At 36.3% G+C, this 15881-nt stretch overlaps 1 protein-coding gene across 1 annotated transcript in view; it reads left to right on the top strand.

The window, feature by feature from the left end:
- The window catches only part of CCNH (cyclin H), a 247853-nt gene that overhangs the window by 86462 nt on the left and 145510 nt on the right, over positions 1-15881 (top strand). The window contains exon 2 of the mRNA XM_070373101.1: positions 6267-6307. The gene's annotated coding sequence lies outside the window, so the exon portion shown is untranslated. The remainder of the gene's footprint in view (positions 1-6266; positions 6308-15881) is intronic.

Raw genomic sequence — 15881 nt, 5'->3', positions numbered from 1 at the left:
ACTGAACAGAAAGGAAAAAAATTAAAAGATGAGAAAACATTCTAGAAAGAATTTTGGAAAATGCAACTTACTTAAGACCAAATAAAATTAATCTAAAATCATTTATAACTTTCTGGACAAACAGGCAAATCTTTTTCAGCAAGCTGATACTGAGGGATAAGTCTCTAATGTAGAAAGGGAAGAATCTACAATAGGCATCCAGTTAAATTTGCTACAGGAAGACAGGATGGTGATTTCATAGAACTTACCAGGGCTTATAAAGTTGTTAGTGAAGTGGCAGAAGAGTTCTTCAATGCAACCTATTCAGCTTAGGCCTCATAATTTTTCATATTCTACTGTATAAAGCACTCAGTTCCCCTACTGGACGCTGCAGACTGACAAGGAGCCTTTGGATGATGCAATTGCAGAACTGGAAATAATGAGGAAGGAAAGTATAAAGATTCTACAATCATCATGCAATTGTTACATGAGAAACTCATAATATGGACTTCAGCCACCCAGGGTGACAATGAAGAACAGAATAAATAAGTATTACAGCATGTGGAAGATGGAAATCACTGAGTCATCAAAGCCAAAGGAGCATTCACCTCTGACTAGCCCAACCATGATCACTCCCACCCCTCCAAAATCTCCATTGTCACTAAAAATAACCAAATCTTATTTTTACATCTGGGTGCAGCATATAGGTTTTATCCTCTAATTTCTTTTTTGAAAACTTTCAAGAGTCTTGAGGGCAAAGAATAAACCTTGGTGAATTTTACTAGTCCTCATTTTAAGGTTCTTCAAGATACCAAGGCACAGGCTTTCTCGTGAGTCTCTATACTATTGCCTCACCAATGGGAAATATTAGAAAGTCTATTTTAAAAAATTAATCCTCCTAGTAATATAATCTCAGAGAAAGTTTTATTTCTGTAAGGAATATATTGATATTTACAGTTAACTGGTTGTTTAAATTGAAGGTCTAGGTAGGTATGACTTATTGTATTTCTTGTAATAGTTATATCATCAAAATTTTTCTGAAATGTGCTGAAATGTTACAAACAATACGGCACAGGTTTTTGCTCCTTTTACCTTATTTCAAAGTAGACTGCTATAGGAACCTGTACTGAAAATCCCACATCAATCTTCAGTCCCTTATTGTTATTTTATTATTTGTGTGTTTTTCCTCTTTCCTTCAGTAGCATAGCAAGCTGTTTGGGGAATGAATAGACCTCAGAGGTGTAGGAAATCAGGGGTATAGTGTCTGTGAAAAGTGAAAGTTAGTTTCTAGTTATGTCCAACTCTTTACAGCCCCATGAACTGTAGCCCACCAGGCTCCTCTGTCCTTGGAATTCTCCAGGCAAGAATACTGTAGTGGGTAGCCATTCCCTTCTCCAGGGACTCTTCCTGTCCCAGGGATCAATAAAACCTACTCAAAGTGGATTTGCTTTTTATTATCACCATGCTGAAGCAATTCTAAACAATATTAGTGATAAAGCTTGCTTCCACCTAAAATAATCTTGCTTTTGTCCTAAATATTAATATCTATTGCAATTATGGCTGAGTTTTTATATGTAAGTGTCAAATAAGAACAATTGTACTACTTATCCTCTAAACAAAGACAGTATTTTCCTTAGATGTTAATTCAAAGAGCCTCAGTTATAGTTGCCTCCCATATAGGTGTGGATTTAGCTACATGCATTTGTTTGGCAAGTAATTTCCTAAGGTTACAGATCTTTGACTTGCTCCCAGCACTGTTGGTGTCTTCATCCCCTAAGATATCACATGTTGCTGCCTTCAAAGAGTAGACTCAAAATAAACAATGATAGTGCAATGATTATAAAGACAAAGAAACAGAACCTGAGTTATCTCGATTCTATCATTCTGTGACCACGTGGAGTTTTTATTTGTGCTTAAAATATTTAAGAGGGCTTCCCAGGTGGCCTAGCAGTAAAGTATCTACCTAGCAATGCAGGAGATGCAAGGTTTGATTCCTGGTTCAGGAAGGTTCCCTGGAGTAGGAAATGGCCATTCCAATATTATTGCCTGGAAAATTGCTTGGATAGAGGAGCCTGGTGGGCTACAGTCCATGGGGTCACAAAGAGTCGAACATGACTGAGTGATTGAGCAGCAGCAAAATGTTTAAAACCAGAACAGTGAGCAAATGAAGAAGTATGATATTTCATAAATGCAAATTTTATAGGTGTGAAGAATATACATAAATATGCATGAAATATATTTATTTCATCTTATGGTTATTACTGAAAATAATTTTCTTAGATAAAGGAGAGAAGGTATTTTTAAATGATCTACTCTGAGACCAGATAAGCAGAAGCACCAGTGCCCACTGTTGCCCATCCTCCTCGCCAAGCCCCTTTCAATCAGTGTGTGTAACAGAGTGCTGATTTTGCTTAGTAATAGATATGATGAAGGGACACATATTCAGAATCTTATTGTTATTGAAACAAAGCATCAAATTCACATTTAACTTAAGTAATACAAAACCAATTTCAGAATACCCCTGAAGGGTTATAACAAAATCATAAATAAGCTGTAAATAAATAAGCACGTCAACACACATGTAAAACACACAGACCTATATATATATATGTTTTGTGCATATTATTTTATGTATCTTAGAAAAATAAACATCCTTTTATTTAGCTTTTAGATGAAAGAGGAAATTAAAACTGAAAATACATAACATTCAGAAGTCAATGGCAATGAGAAGGGGCTACATACTATATCTGTGAAATGTAGATAAGATAGAATTGAAAGATAAATTCGATTTAATGTCTTTATTGGGGATAAAAGCATAAAATGACAAATTAAAATTTTAATTCAAGTAGCAAGTGGGAATATTAACTCTATATAAAAAATAGGATAAAACAGTTGTAATATAAATATATTTATATTGTAATAAATAAAAATTTCCTAATTTAGAAGAATTAATAATATTTGCCTCACATAAATTAATAGGAAATGACAAGAAATAATTATTTAAATGGAACTAAAAATATGGAAAGGCAGGAAACAAAGAATATGCTTAAACTCATTTGCAGTCAAGGAATTACAAACTAAAATAAGAAAGTAAAACAATTTTCTATTGGATGGGCAAATTTTATTACTGATAACATGAAGTGATAGAAAAACTGAAAAAAATAAGATTTCTGGTACACTGTTGATGGAATTTGAATTAGTGCAGTCTTTTGGAAAAAATTTGTCAGTACTTATCAATATTACAAGTGATATACCCTTTTGATATGACAGTTCAATCTAGAGAAATTTATTTTACAGGAAGATTTTTTCACATGTGCACAAAGATATTTGTATAAGAATATTTATTACATCTTTATTTATAGTAACAAAAATAGAAAACAACTTAAAAGTCAGTTAACATGGCATTTTTATCTTATGGAATATCATGGTGTCATTAAATGGAATGATACAGATTTGTATGTACTGAAATAAACTCAAGCTACTTAATTCCTAAGCACTTTATTAAGTGAAGAAAGCTAACTCATGGGAAAATGTATACTATGATCCCCTTTTTGGAAATATATTTTTTAACTTAAGTAAATGTGTATACCCATCCTTGTAAGTAAATGCATGGAAAGCAGTCTGGAAAACACACAACATACTATTTCTTCATGGTGTGGCATTGGAATTGGGGTAGGGAGATAGTGGAAAACTTATTTTTCATCCTGTTTGATTTTGTATTATCTGTAATTCTTCAAGAACGCATTTATGGAAACTGTGCAGTTGTGATATATAGATTGATAGATAGCCTTTAAAATAGTTACAAAGGATAGTACAAGAGTAGTAAATGGAAAACAGTCCAGAAACTAACAATGAAGACAAGATAGTTGTAGAATAATCTCTAGAGCCTGAGCCTAAATCCCACAACTGTGTGATCTTGGGATGGTAATTAACCTCTTTGTCTCAGTTTCTTCATCTGTGAAATAAGGGTGGTTAATGGAACATTATTCAAGTGAATATGTGTAAAATCCTTAGACCAGTGTCTAAGGATATATAAAGTACTCCATGCATATATAAAAAGATTGTTAGCTATTCTTGTTAAAATCAATAGAGGAGCATTTCCCAAGAAGAAATGTTTGATATTCTCAAATTGGAAATGGATGAGAAATGAAAGGAAATAACTGAGATGTTATTTTCACATCTAAAAGGACTAAACTAAGAGAATAGTCCTCATGTTAATAAACAGCAAAAAGTCAGGGGCACCAAAAATGCTGATACCTTTAACTAATATACAAGAAAAGAAAGAAGTGATTATAACATAGACTAATTTGTGAGAATAGACTTAAAGGAAATGTTTTCAGAATAAAAGTGTTTAATATGTTTGTAGCCTTGCTACAATTGGTCCCGTCCAAAATGTCCATAGAACATTTTTTTTGATAAGACGTTTTGGTTCATGCCAAATGATCCTTGAAATTTGATCCTATCCAAAATGTTCATGAGTGTGTTTGGTCAATGCCATTTGGTTTTGGATAGGAACAAATATCAAGGACCTTTTGGCATGTTTTATGGACAGTATACTGCTGCTGCTAAGTCGCTTCAGTCGTGTCCGACTCTGTGCAACCCCACAGATGGCAGCCCACCAGGTTTCCCCGTCCCTGGGATTCTCCAGGCAAGAACACTGGAGTGGGTTGCCATTTCCTTCTCCAATGCATGAAAGTGAAAAGTGAAAGTGAAGTCGCTAAAGTCGTGTCCATCTCTTTGCTACCCTGTGGACTGCAGCCTACCAGGCTCCTCCGTCTATGGGATTTTCCAGGCAAAAGTACTGGAGTGGAGTGCCATTGCCTTCTCTGATGGACAGTATAGACATAACCAAATGTCTGCTAACTTTTGATAGCAATGGAAAAAAAAATCAGTGGACAAAAGATGAAAGGAGAGTTGGGAGAGAAGGGTGACTGGTGGAAAGTGACCCCAGAAGGGACAGAAGGAGATAGAATCAGTAGCACAGAATAACGTCGTAGGGAATTATTTCCAAATAGAATTTGAAGCATGGATCCAGCATTCTGGAAAAAAACTTACACAGAACTGTAACTCCGGAATTTGGAATCCGCTTTGTACTGAGAGTGGTTACATATTGGATATAGAGGAAAGGAGCAGTTGTCATGGTGGCTTAGGTGATGAGTATGGCTATCATACTGAATGACAAATTAGGGCATTAGAAGGACAGGAGGAAATTTCAGAGCCTCAGAACTGTTGGTGAAAGTTTTAAAGAATTGTGGAGATATGAAAGTGAAGTCACTCAGTCGTGTCTGACTCTTTGCTACCCCATGGACTGTAGTCTGCCAGGTTCCTTCGTCCATGGGATTTTCCAGGCAAGAATACTGGAGTGGGTTGCCATTTCCTTCTCCAGGAGATCTTCCCAACCCAGGGATTGAACCCGGGTCTCGCACTTTGTGGGCAGACACTTTACTGTCTGAGCCACCAGGGAAGTCCAAGTGGAGATATGAGGGAAACTTAAATCTAGGTATGGAAGCTTAAGAGTGTGCAAATCAATCAGTTACAGGAAACTCTGAAGTCTCAGTCAGATTTTCAAATTTCTTCAGCATAGGAAATAGTGAAATTGGTGAAATGAACTATCTACCTACATCTATAAAGGATGTAAATGTTCTATTTTTAGTTGCAATTGTTTCTTTTAGCGGTTTGGTAGCATTTTGAATAGAGCTTCTCAGATGGCTCCTGCCAATGCAGGAGAAGTGGGTTCAATCCCTGGGTCAGGAAGATCCCCTGGAGAAGGAAATGGCAACCCACTCCAGTATTCTTGCCTGGGAAATCCCACGGACAGAGGAGCCTGGCGGGCTATAGTCAATGGGGTCACAAAGAGTCGGACACGACTTAGCCGCTGAGCCACCAGCATTTTGAATACCATGTATTTAATTAATGTTAAAATGCATTCAGTCATAATACACTGCATCTACTACTACTTTTTTTTTGCTTTGTTTTTTAATAAAATAGAACATTTAATGTATTTGTTAACCCTCAAATTTTAGTGTTTTTATAATTTGAAAAGAGACATAGAGAAAAACCACAAACATAATTTTAGCAATGTCAATTACATCTAATTCTGCTTGTTTCTGTCATGTTCTACATCCCTCACCAAAAGTTGAAGTATAAGGAAAGGTGAGATGGGGGGAAAGAGTGAACATGGGGGACAAATGAAATGGGAGGTACATATGACATTTATTCCTCCACATGCTTGACATGTCTTTCCCATGCCTAAACTATTCTAATGGAACTTCTTTCTTCTTTGGCAGATGTTTTAGAAGAAAACAGATGAAGGGTGGACAGACATAGAGTAAGTAAAAAGAGACACTGTATACCTTTGTGACAAGGAAATGTATTTTTGTGCACACATTCATGGATCCATGAAACTTTTAAGACTAGATCTCACTTTAAGTAAGCTCATATGAAAATAATTGATACGTGCAAAAAAAATCAAAAGGTTATTATTTACTTTAGAAAAGATTATTTCCTGTCATGAATGTTTTCTCTTGAACTTCTTTAAATTAGCAAGTGCTCCCCAGGGCAATAAACCTAAGAACTGATTTACAGTCCTTCAAAAATGTATCATTATTTTCCCAAATTCCAAAAGCAAAAACATAGTGATGCAAAATGTGGGTCAATAATAATTTTTTTTTCTTGATGCCTTTTTAAATGCCATTGGTACTGAAATAGAGCATGAGTTGAATGTAAACCATCCAAAAATATATTTTTAAATCTCCAAAATACACACCAAAAGTATCTGAATACAAAATCTAACCTTTCTCCTCAGCCTCCCTTGGTTGGGGATGGGGGCAGCCATTACTGACAGCTAGTTTGCCCACAACTCCAGATTTGAATTTAGCCACTGTAGAGTATATCACAAGAGAGTGTCAATATAATTCATAGCCATGTGCATAAGACTAGGTTTGGGGTGGAGGCGGGCGGCGAGGGGTAGAAGTTGAAGGGATTGAGGCTGAAAACATGGGCCCTGGCCTAGGGACACTGAAAGAAGGGACAGGATGGCCCTTGGGGACTAATCTCTAGCTCTTAGGATCTATTGTAGGCAAGCATGATGATAATTTTACAAGCCTAATTACCTTTTTGGTGGGTAGAGAGGGTTTCCTAAGCTATTTATAAAGTGAAATTGGAAGAATTAATGAAGAGGAGGTTTCTGCTCAACAAGTGAATTGGCTGAATTAGAAGTATTTTCTTGCTTTGTCATCTATAAAAGTCAAGAAAATGTTTTATAATATGCGTTTGAATATCTATTTTGTTTTTCTGATCTTAGATCTCAGTAACACTTAGAGTGGAAACTTTGCTTGGCTTTATCCCTTTTTGATATCTAATTAAACCTGATTTAGTGGAGAATTTATCAGCATGCCTTTTCCCTCATATTTCATTTATGGATATGGACAGACACCCATTTTTACCATGCACTGTATGTTGAAAGATCAAATACATCAGCATAATTTAAATAAATCTGAGCCCTATAAATTCCCACTGGATACAAGACCACAAATGGAAACAAGAACAAGGGCATGTTCAATGACATTAAAATGCAACTAATTTAAAACACAAAGGAAATACATTTCTATGGAGCGCCTAATAAATCTACAGCACTCATTTCCACAAGATTTTAGTGAGCCAAATACCTCAGCAAATTTCAAGAAGAATTACACATTCATAGCACAGGAAAAAAATATTTGTGGCTATGAGGCTACATGAACTATCAATTTCCATGCTTTGTTTTTGAGTTGCAAGAGATTACAGCCAACTTCCTAGATTAGTAAAAATCGCTTGATAATTAGGGAATGTGCTAAAATAAACTAGATTTGAAGGTCTTCATTTACTTAATTCTTTTATTTGACTGATGGGTTTATTTCAAGTAGCGCTGGGGTACAGAAATGGCAGAATGTTTTCTTGGCCATCTTTGAATTGATTACACCAGTAGATCATTAGTGTAATTGAATCAGTCTCCCTGCAAAGATTGGATGATATGCAGAAACAGTCATTTTTATGGTAAGACAAATATATTTGTATAAGAATATTACTGGAGGAAAAGAAAAGAGCAGCAGACTGATAGGAGAGTGAATGAGAGCTGGAAGAGAGAAAGAAAAGAGCGAGGTGATCACATGGCTGGCATCACAGAGTGGTTCTGAACCAAATCAGAGATAAGAAGTCAAGTTTAGCTAATGAACTAGCTAAAGTCTTCATTTTCCCTCCTTATTACAAATGTTTCTTTCTTTTTTTTTTTTACTGATTTTATTTTTGGCTGTGGTGGGTCTTGGTCGCTGTGCGTGGGCTTTCTCTAGTTGCCCAGAATGAGGGCTACTCTCTAGCTGTGCTACAAGGGCTTCTCATGCTGGCTTCTCGTTGAGGAGCACAGGCTCTCGGGCACAGAGGCTTCTCCAGTTGCAGCTCACAGGCTCCAGAGCACAGGTTCATTAGTTGTGGCATATGGGCTCAGTTGCCCCACGGTATCTTCCCAGACCAGGGACTGAACCTGTGTCCCTTGCCTTGCAAGGCAGATTCTTAACCACATTCTTAACCAAGGAAGCCCCACAAATGTTTCTCAATGCATAGTCTTCCATGTAACCTGAATGCCCATGTTTTCCTTTTTATTTCTCTTCTCATACCAGCAATTACTAAAGAAGAGATACACAAGTAAGCTTCCCTTTTTCCAGATACCCTTTTAAAAGTATCTCTGAGGTTTAAGAAAGTCAAATGTTCCTTCCTATGAGCACAGCCTTCTGAAATATCATCCATGAACTCTCTACAATTCCAAGGCCTTGATCTTTCCATTCCTTCAAATATTTTGTAAGCCATCTATCATCCCCCAGGCACTATAATAGACTCTGGAGATATGTCAACAAAATAAAATATTCTGCTCTCAGGAGTTTACATGCTACTGGGAGAGAGAAGATGGGAGAGAAGATAAATAATAAAATAAAAAGTAAAATGCATTGATGGTCATAGATGCTAGGGAAAAAGACAAGTCAAGAAATATGAGGAGTGTGTGTGTTTGGAGGCTGGGGAAATGGTATAGTTTAAATAGAGTGGTCAAGAAAATTCTCACTGAAAAGTGTTGATGGACACTGTAAAACATAAGGAGTGAGGTATATATAAGGATGCTTCAAAGCAGAAGGAAAAAGGGGAATGCAAATTCTCAGAGGCAGACAGTGATTCTGGATTTAATTTTGGTAAAGATGGGGACTTGGGGATCTTGACAGAATTGTGTCATTATCTGACTTGCCTTTTAATGGCTCATTCTTACTTTCAGAGTAAACAATTTGTTTACTCACTGAGAGAAAATGAATCTGAAGTTTTGCGTTGGTAGGTGTAGAGTGGATGATATAGAAGTTAAAGTCTTTAGTTCAGTTGCAGAAGTTAAAGTCATAAAAGTTGATGGGAACTTCCAACAGAAGCATATGAGAAGAACAAAGAGGGGCATTGATGGAACCCTGCTGGGTACTAACATGTAAGGGATGGAAAGAGATTAACTTAAAGAATCCAAGAAAGAGCCTGTCAGAAAAGTATGAAAGGAAACAATCATGAAAGGTAAATACTATTGAACTTCACTTAAGGACAGATGAGCTTAGACACCATGAATTTGCACTGACCTGAAAGTGGACTGAAGTATGGTTGTTTGATACATTTAGCAGTACTTCTGCGCCAGTAATAGCATAGAAGACTCATTGAAGAACTGCTTAACGTTGTGTTTTGCTAACAGGTATGATAAACATTAAGAACATCTAACAATTGAGATTTTAATGAGAGACAGTGGAGAAGATATTCAGCCATATGGTTTCGGGTAGGGAAAAGTAAGTAAGACCCAAAGAAGGATAAATAATGAGGAAACAGGAATCAAGAAATGATGTGTCTAAGAATCTGAAGAGCAGATTTAGTAGGATGAGCTTGAAAATGAGGATAGGAAAAAGTTGTGTAGAGTGAGATATGGATGCTTAAGATTTTTAGTGGGAAGCATAATATAGCAAAATCTAGTTATATTGAACTTAAAAGTTGATGCCTTTGCTTAATGTGTCTTAGACTATAGGCAGTTTCATTACATGATATAGATTTAACTGTTCTCTTTTAACTTCTTTTGTTGTTGTCATAAAACCCCAAGTTAAAGGATTCTCTTCCAGGTGTTTTAGTTAGAGACATCTGTTCTAGTGTATGCCGACTGACCACTGTAAGCAAGACCACGGGCCCAGTGTAGGAAAGCTGCCTCGTCTTCAGAGTCTTCTTTTCACCAGGCTTTTTGCTGAGTTACTGGATATGAGCATTTTACACAAACTTACATAGTTTTACAGAGGTCCTCACAAAAAAAGTTTTGGCTGTGATTAGACCACTGAATGCTAGTTTAGTGTTTTTTCAGTTAAATAGTTTGGAATGAAATCATTCATACTCATTACTTAATAAAATGAAAGAAAATCAGATATGTAAAGGCAAAGATGTTATTTAAATAGAAATGTATTGTTTACTCTCAAATATGATTACCAGAGGTTAGATAAGTAGATAGATAGATCTTAGTTTTAATTTTAAACTTAAGTTGAATAACTCTCTTGAAGCAAGGTAACATTGTTGACTGCTTCTGCTTATACATCTCCAACTTTTCCTCTTTTTCTCTTTTCTTTTTTACTGAAGTATAGTTGATTTTACAGTGTTGTGTCAATTACTGCTGTACAACAGAGTGATTCAGTCATATATATACCCGTGCTGTGCTTAGTTACTCAATTGTGTCCAACTCTTTGCAACCCCATGGACTGTATCCCACCAGGTTCCTCTATCCATGGGGATTCTCCAGGCAAGAATACTGGAGCGGGTTGCCAAGCTCTCCTCAGGGGATTTTCTCAACCCAGAGATTGAACCCAGGTCTCCCACATTGCAGGCGGATTCTTTACTGTCTGAGCCACCGGGGAAGCCCAACCACTAGGGAAGCCCATAAATATACACATACATTCCCTTTTATAATATTCTTTTTCCATTATGGTCCATCACAGGACACTGAACATAGTTCTCTGTACTACGTGGCAGGACTCTGCCATCCATCCATTCCACATGTAAAAGCTTACGTCTGCTAACTCCAACCTCCCACTCTGTCCCTCCCTCAACCTTCTCCCCTTTGGCAACCACCAATCTGTTCTCTATGTCCATGCTTCTGTTTCTGTTTAATAGATAGGTTCAATTGTGTCATATTTTGCGTTCCACATATAAGTGATATCATGTGGTATTTATCTTTCTACTTCTGACTTACTTCATTTAGTATTAATCTCTACTTGCATCCATGTTGTTGCAAATGGCATTATTTTGTTCCTTTTATGTCCTAGTAGTATTCCACTGTATTGCCAGTAAAAGCAGGTCACATGTAAATGTACCACATCTTCTTTATCCAGTCATCTGTTGAGGGGCATTAGGTTGTTTCCATGGCCTGGCTATTGTAAATAGTGCTGCTATCAACATCAGTCAGTTCAGTTCAGTCGCTCAGTCGTGTCTGACTCTTTGCGACCCCATGGACTGCAGCATGCCAGGCCTCCCTGTCCATCACCAACTCCCAGAGTCAACTCAAAATCATGTCCATTGAGTTGGTGATGCCATGCAACCATCTCATCCTCTATCATCCCCTTTTCTTCTTGCCTTCAATCTTTCCCAGCATCAGGGTCTTTTCCAATGAGTCAGCTCTTTGCATCAGGTAGCCAAAGTATTGGAGTTTCAGCTTCAACATCAGTCCTTCCAGTGAAACCTCAGGACTAATCTCCTTTAGGATGGACTGGTTGTATCTCCTTGCAGTCCAAGGGACTCTCAAGAGTCTTCTCCAACATCACAGCTCAAAAGCATCAATTCTTTGGTGCTCAGCTTTCTTTATAGTCCAACTCTCACATCCATACATGACTACTGGAAAAAGCATAGCCTTGACTAGATGGACCTTTGTTGGCAAAGTAATGTCTCTGCTTTTTAATATGCTGTCTAGGTTGATCATAACTTTTCTTCCAAGGAGTAAGAACCTTTTAATTTCATGGCTGCAGTCACCATCTGCGGTGATTTGAGAGCCCCCAAAAATAACGTCTGCCACTGTTTTCATTGTTTCCCTATCATTTGCCATAAAGTGATGGGACCGGATGCCATGATCTTAGCGTCAACATAGGGGTGCATGTGTCTTTTGAATTATAGTTTTTGCTGGATCATATGGTAATTTTATTTCTAGTTTTTCTAAGGAATCTCTACACTGTTTTCCATAGTAAACAGTATGTGAGGGTTCCCTTTTCTCCACATCATGTCCAGCATTTGTTGTTTGTAGGCTTTTTTATGATAACCACTGTAACAAGTGTGAAAAGTGAAAGTGAAGGTTGCTCAGTTGTATCCGACTCTTTGCGACCCCAAGGACTGTATTGTCCTTGGAATTCTCCAGGCCAGAATACCAGAATACTGGAGTGGGTAGCCTTGGTACACTATTGCAGTTTTGATTTGCATTTCTCTAGTAATTAGCAATATTGAGCATCTTTTCACGTGCCTATTGGCTATCTGTATTTTTTTTTTTTTTTGAGAAATATCTATGTAGATACTCTGCCCATTTTTGGGTTGGTTGTTTTTGGGGTTTTTTTTTTTTTTGGTGTTAAGTTATATGATCTGTTTGTATATTTTGGAAATGAAGTCTTATCAGTTGCGTTGTTTGCAAATATTTTCTCCCAATTAATAGATTGTCTTTTCACTTTGTTTATGATTTCCTTTGCTATGCAAAAGCTTGTAAATTTGATTAGGCCCCACTGTTTATTTTTTATTTTATTTCTATTGATTTGGGAGACTGTTCTGTGTTTGGTTTTTTTTTTCCCCCTACATTAGCAGAGAAACGTCTGCCAGTATAGTTTTTGTTTTCAGAGTGAATGCTGAAGCAAATTGCCTCTTCTTATCTTAGGTAAAGTTTACTGTTTTGAGTTTGCTGTTGGCCCTTTTGAGTTCCAGTCACTAAATGTGAACCTAAGTTTTCAGCTTCACACCTCTTTTCCTGATTTTTAAGTCTGTCTTTTGGTGGAATAGATGCTCCCTATATGAAAGCTGTGCATAAAATCGGGACAAAATAAACTCAAAGGTTCCTCTTCGTCATTAATCTCCATGTGTCCGTCTCTGATGTAAACCTGCAGAGGGAGGACTTGGTAATTCCCTGCAACAGAGTGAAATAAAAATTGTATGGTCCTCAAAGGTAGTGCTCCCACAAGTAAATCCAGTAGCACAGACTTCTCCTTTTTCATTTAAGCCAAATGAATTTATCAAGAGAAAGAAATTCTCATAAAAGCTTAATTAGATGTTAAGAGAAATAAGCTAATAGAAAGAATTAATAAAAGGGAAGACAATAGCAGGCATATTTTGATGAATAATGTCTACTAATGTGTTAAATTGGGAGTAAAAGAAAAGTTATGCAAAGAAGTGGGGAAAAAACAGAGAAAATAAAAAGGAACAAAGTTCTCAAAGTATATAAGAAAATGAAGGAAAGAATGAAAGACAGCAGTGAAAAGTAGATGTTGAAACAGAATTGAAGGTTCCCACCATTTTTAAAACATTATTTAAGTAATAACATTGGAAGTATTAATATTAAACTACGGGATAATTCATAAACAGAGATAAAGATATTTTATTAAAATTCTGTTTACATGCCACTGGATTTTTTTTAATGTACTACCATTGTAGTAGAACTGTCTATAATCTGTTTCTTTATAGCATTGGATAGATTATTACATATAGAGTTCATATGAAAATAGAGTAATCATACAATGTCTCAAAAGCAGAGGACTCATTATATGTGTACATTAATCAGAATATTCAATTCTACTTGAATAAACACAGCTATAATACTAAAATTTTAATATTTTCTGGATGCCTAACTATTTCATCAGTGATTTAGGATTACCCACTTATTTAAAGTATAATTGGGACATCCCCCAAAATCTAGTGGTTGCTCTTTTATTATAGCCATGTGCTCAGATTTATTCAAAGAGAGAACAGTTTCTGCAGCGTCCTTTAAAAATGAAAAAATAAAGTATCTGATTGTGATTGCTGTTTTGTAGGTTCAGACACTGAATGCATTCTTCCTTGGAAAAAAATAACAACTAGGAGCAATAATCACCGGCAAAACTTTGCAACACCAATTGCCTTGAAAAGGAAACAAATATTTCCCCCACACACAAGAAAAAATACTGTCCATTCCTGTCAGCCTTTTCAACCTCTTTTGTGTTCCAAGAAATTGCGAGTAATGAAAACAGGGCAGAGCCAATCAAATGGGTGTGTATACTAGTGCACTGTGAGAGTTGAAAGCTCTGCATTTAAAATAAGGTTTATGCATAATTCATAGCCTATGCATGTTTATGTAAATTACCAAAGGCGGAAGTATATAGGAAACCAGAATCTGAGGTAAAATGACGATGTTATAATATACTGCTGGACTTGCATCTCGCCAGTTCAACATACCCCCCTTTATACTATTCTTGAAAATTACATCATATGCCAGTTCACACTACGAAACCTAATAAAACTTTGAGGCTCACACCCATAGTATATTTTTCAACATTTCTTTCAGATTCCGTTTATTATTAAACACTGAAACTTAGCCATATATAATTCAGACAGCCTGGGAATAAAGATGTACATACATATTCCTGTTAATGGGTGTTATATAAGTTGAGGGAAATAGAAATGGTGCCTAGGCATTTTATTTAAAGATTGGGAGGTTTTAAATGTATGGAGATTTCCACTTCTAAAAAATGGAGGAAATGAACTCTTCCATCACTGAGAACAGTCAGTGAATTTTGGAAGGTAAAATAGTGTTTGGAAGGCAACCTCCCACGTAACATGGAACACCGGTGTGGTTTCTGGCTAGTGATATTCAGCTCAGACTCACCTTCTGGGTTAAAGTGTTCTTTTGAATCAGTCATTGTGGGCTGCCAGCAGAGAAGAGCTTATTTGCATGAGCTCTCCACCTCCTGGTCAGCTCTGAAAATCTGGCAGCGTAACACTGCAATTGGCAAAGGAGTGTTTAAAAAAAATAATAATAATAAATAAGGGCTTCCAAAGAAAACACTGTCATAGAATTAAGTCCAGTGCACCTGAAATTCATTGCTGTGTTATCTCTTAAATTGTTATAAATATAGCAGGCATTTTGAAGTCACTTCTGTTTATTCCTTTCCTAATGTACTGTGTGAACCATTTTTCACATGTGTTAACGTACTATATGCAAATGGCATTTAATGTGTTTTATTCACAGAATGCATTTACAAATCATTTTGTGTATGGGAGGAAGCAGTTGCCTCACTATTGCATGTGAAACTGAAAAGGAGGAGTACATATCACTACATTTCTCAAATGAGAGAAAATTTAAATGGAATGAGGAAGCCTACAGATGCTATAAGAGAGATTTTCTAGGTTTCTAATTCACCTCTTAGTACCTTTTTCTCACTTCATATACAAAATCTGTTGCTGAATTTCCCTCCTTAAGAGTTTTAAGCGCTTGTCATGAGAAACAGTTATCCCTTCCATTATTCGTGCTTAGTTCCACGTATCCTGTTCCTCTTAGAAATCGAAAGGAAAAGCTCAGAAACAGCAAACACTTACAGGTGAAGCAGAGATTAAACATTTGTGCTCCATGTACTACCACAGTAACAGAATAATTTCTCACACATCTAATAGTCATGTATTTTATTTATGGCATTTAAAGACTTTCAAATAATTTGCAACAGAATTTATTTTAAATAGTTCTCATACACTAAACTACATAAATCAGTATGTTTTAAAAATGCAGAGTAGGTTAAATATTAAAAGTATATTTCAATTCCATTTTATATAATATTAAATATGTAACCAAAAACAGCATCTCTAATTGTGATAAAAATAATGTGAAG

The sequence above is a fragment of the Bos mutus genome, chromosome 7 (assembly GCF_027580195.1).
Source record: "Bos mutus isolate GX-2022 chromosome 7, NWIPB_WYAK_1.1, whole genome shotgun sequence".
Lineage (NCBI taxonomy): Eukaryota > Metazoa > Chordata > Mammalia > Artiodactyla > Bovidae > Bos > Bos mutus.
This window is presented reverse-complemented; position numbering and strand designations above follow the sequence as displayed.